The sequence below is a fragment of the Platalea leucorodia genome, assembly GCF_965183815.1.
Source record: "Platalea leucorodia genome assembly, chromosome: 6".
In the NCBI taxonomy this organism is placed as follows: domain Eukaryota; kingdom Metazoa; phylum Chordata; class Aves; order Pelecaniformes; family Threskiornithidae; genus Platalea; species Platalea leucorodia.
The window spans coordinates 79,945,070-79,949,624 of record NC_138828.1 but is presented as its reverse complement, the minus strand read 5'-3'; positions in this window follow the sequence as shown (position 1 = coordinate 79,949,624).

The window sequence follows — 4,555 nt, the reverse complement described above, 5'->3', positions numbered from 1 at the left end:
TTTAAGCCACCAGAGGTTATAGTTTCTTCTTTTCCTAATTTGGATGCAACTTCTGCTTGTTGAAGGAAGCCTACTTCATCTCGTAATATCCCTTACCATGCTTTTTACTCAGTCTTCCTTTTAGAAATTCTCTTTTTCTGGTGCATTGGTTCTGCCTCCACAACAGCGGCTTTAAACAGTCTCCATGCCACCCGTGAAGACTTAACTCTTTTAGATGTTCCTTTTAGGCCCCTTTTAATGAAAGGTGTGTCTTGTTTGATATTCCTCCTCTTTTTTTGAAAGGAAAGCAGAATACTACTGATTTTCTTTTTCTTGGTGTTACAAGGGTGTCGAATCCAAGGATGCTACAGTTATTGCTACAGTGTGGTTCTTTCTTTGTCAATAATATTATGACACTGCTTAGGACCAAACCAGGGATTTCTTTTCATCTTCTGGCTTCCCAACTAGCGATCACGGACAGTTTCTGATCTTCCCTCCTTCTTAGCTAGACTGGTGATGCAGTCCTAGTACTGCGTTTTTTCCTGTTTATTTCTGGGACTTCAATCCACTGAGACTCTCCATTATTTATTAACAGAGTTAATTGGTAACTGGAAGAGCCTCTAAGCTTTCCTTAAAGTATAGCATCACCCATCCACTGGCATGCCTCATCCTGCCTTTGTATTTTACATTTCAACAATGAAATACATAACAAATTTGATTGTTCACTTTTCCTGTTAGCTTTTGAAATCTGATGCTATCTTCCCACTGAGTTTAATAATGTTGTGGCTCCTGTCTCAGTTTGAAAAAAAGACAGGCAGGTCACGGCTTCCCATGCTGTTTGTGGCAAGGGGGTATATGCATACTGCATAAATGAGGTGGGGGTCGGTCTCTTCTCCCTAGTAACAAGCGATAGGACGAGAGGAAACAGCCTCAAGCTGCGCCAGGGGAGGTTTAGGTTGGATATTAGGAAAAACTTCTTCACCAAAAGGGCAGTCAGGCCCTGGCACAGGCTGCCCAGGGCAGTGGTTGAGTCTCCATCCCTGGAGGTATTTAAAAGACGTGTAGACGTGGTGCTTGGGGACATGGTTTAGTGGTGGACTTGGCAGTGATAGGTTAATGGTTGGACTTGATGATCTTAAGGGTCTTTTCCAACCTTAATGATTCTGTGATTCTATAATTATTCCGGTAACTGGTCCTCTGTTAGCATAGCTGGGGTGTGTGGATTTCTACAGTGGAGTCCTACCTCCATTACTTTGTCCTTAACTGTTTCTAGACTGTATTTCAATTTCTTTGTGCTGGCACTAAGCATCTTTCATGGCCAGTAACAGAAGAAGTCATCTTCCAGGTACGAGTGTGGGACTGGACATGAAGACGATAAATATCCATGTGGTTTTGCCTTTGTCCTCCATGCAAAATGGGCAGGTCCCACCTATGCAGATGACTAATGCCACTATATACACTGTTCTAGGTATACAATTTATGTCTAACCACAGAAGAAACTTCACTTTTTTAAATTACTGTGGAAAACAGCCTGTATTTTTAGCAACAAACACCTAGTTACAAAAGCACTCTGTTGAGAAAATGCTTCTCCTATGAACTACAGCGGGACTGTCTGAGCATTTCTTCTCTAGTACAACAGCAGTGTCACTATTCTGTAATTCATTCACCAATCAGAATAAGCATTAAAGCATAACACAGCTTAATAAAACCATTAGAACTGTGCCACAGAAATAATTACAAAGACTGGTAATAAGAGAAAGCCATTTACTTAAATGGAGCATCCTTTTAAAGTGATGACTTACCTTACGCCACCCATCAAAGTAGGACAGCTGGAACATGGGAAGCAGCAGAGCCCATGATTCCATCTTTTTCCTAGAAGGCAAAATTGATGATTGACCCCGAAAACATTTTTCTTGTGTGGACCTCATTATGCTGAGTTGAGATCTCTGAGGCCTCTGATTCAGCAGTGGCTTGCTCCTGTTCACTGATAAAAACTGAAAGGCAACCAGGGTCCCAGCTCTCAGAAGAGTAAAGTTTATGGAAATGGCTAGACACAAGCTCACAGTTTAATAATGCAGGTAACAAAGCAATTCTAAAAAAAGAGCTTAGAAAATAACAGATGCACACAAATCTAAAACCAGACCCAAATAAATGATTTTCTTTTAGCAGCTGGTGCATATGCCAAGGGGATGGTGTTCTCAGGCTTGCTTAAATAAAGATACTGAGGATAAACGTCGTGAGGCTTTCCGAAGCATTCTGGTGCCTAACTCCCACTGATGCAGTGAAGAAGTGCCCTGATGCACTTAAAAACCCCTTTCCATGCCTAAACTGTATATTTAAGCACCTAACTGTCTCTGGGAATCACTGAGTCCATAACCGCAAGTCTCAGAGATCATGGGAACTATTCTCATACAATGTTTGATGAGATGCTGCCCCTCTGCCCATCCACCCTTCCAGCATGGCCCAGCGGTGCGAGCTACGCGCAGACCGCCGTGCGTACCGCTCGCGCCCAAACCCCAGACCGCTGACCCGCCGCGGCGTGCCAGCGCCCACATCACGCGGCCGGAGCAGGAGCCGGCGGCAGCACGGTCCACACCTCTGCCAGCTCCCAAATCCAAACATATTTACCGCCACGATGCATTACGCTGTCATTGTCAAAGCTGCCGTAGCGACATACTTTCAGCAGCAAATATAGCAGTTGAAAACTGATATGAAATCTATTTCTAGCCCTTTTTGACTCTGGTGGAAGTGAACATGTTCTGAAATGCTTTCTGCTATTCCTCTTTTTTCCCCCCCCAGATGCCATGTTTTCTCTTACAATGATGTTTTTTCTCAGATTTATTACGGTTTTATTTCTGATCCACTGAGATCACTCCTGCATTTTTTTAAAGAAATGAATATAATGCATCTTTGTTGCAGTTGCTCTTCTTCAAGGCTGCTTGCAAAGCCTCGTTGTTTCCCAGCCGAAGCCCGATGTGACGGGCCCTGTGACACCCTTGTGCAAGCCTGGCTGTACAGTCGGGGTCTTTATTTGCATCTTCTGGCTTCATCTGAAAGTCCAAACCAATGAATGATTGCTTGCAATTATGGGGAACTAGAATTAAGAGCTAATCCTAAATATATCTTCTGTCCTCGGTTACACCAATGGCTGAAAAAATGGAGAGGGAAATATTTTGTTTCTGACATTTATATATTTTTTCTTGAATTGTACAAAAAGTGATCAAGGATCTGCCCTGATTAGAAATCAAACCGCCAAAGAGCCAACAGAACACAAAAGCGATAGATCATCTGTTGTAGAGACTAAGAGACACTGTTTAGCAAGAACCGTGAAGACGTGTTTTTTTAATATGGATAAAAACCACACCTGCATTTATATAGTTTAAAATTCAAAAGCATCTAAACCATCCTGCTTCAGGACATGAGCTCACCCATCCCTTGCAGGAAGGGAACATATATATACCCGTCTGAAAAACGTGGTTGTTCGCAGATCTTGTGTAGCCGTTCTTGTCACAGGAGAGCGATGCGGACCTCTACCACATCACCCCTTTTTAATTACGAATGACACCACAGGGCCAGTTTTATCCCACCTTGACTAAGGGCAAGTGTATCCCTCCGGCTCTGCTGACATGGCCACCACGTCTGTTGTGCACTGCAATACCAGCACTCATGTATTAGCAGCTGCTGCTGTCTGAAATTGCTGCTTCTGTTTTGCAGCAATCGTCTAGGGTAGGGAGCAATTTTTTGATACCATAGCAATAAGCCAGATATTTAAAAAAAAAAAAAAAAAATTCCTAGCTAGCACAATCTGTAATGACTTAATCTGTTTTCTTGCTTCATCAGCTCTCTCCCGCAGCCGGCGCCCAGCCTTCCCAGCTCTGCTCCAGTGGGTTTTCAGCTCTTTTTTTTGGTGGTTCAACATGTGACTCCTACGCCCATGGTCAGGCAGGTCTACAAGGTTGTTTCTCCTCTCTTGCAAGTCAAGTGGCCATTTACACAGGCCCACCGCTACATCAGACATTTTGTTTGTGGTGGTAGCGCTGGGCGAGCCTTATCAGAAAAACAAGCTTCTTGAGACAGCTGCGGACAGGCCCGAAAACCCTCACGCACCCAAGCTCCTGGGAGCGTAAGGCACAATAAAAGCAGCTAAAACGGCGCGATTTTGGGACCGATCTCGTTTTTCCACAGGGCGCGGGTGAAGGCGCTGCACAGGCAGCAAGGCACGGAGTGGCCAGGCTGAGGGGACGGGGGGGCGGGGAGCGCGGGTCTCTTGGCTGTGTGTGGGGGAAAAAAACCCCAAACCCACGATTTCTTGAGGAAAGACAGGTCTGGGAAATGTTCATTTCGGGAAATAGCCCCAGAAAAGGCGGCGGAGCGGGGAGGCTGCGGCATCCCGCCCGCCCGCCCGCCCTAGGCCTCGGCGCCCACCCGGCGCTGCCTCCCCTCGGCCCCGCTCCCCCCGCGCCGCTGCGGAGCCGCGCTCGCCTCCCATTGGCTGCGCTCCGCCACGTGCCGCGGCGGCGCGCCCCCCCCGCCTACCCTCCCTCCCCTCCCTCCCTCCCCTCCCTCCCGCCCGCCC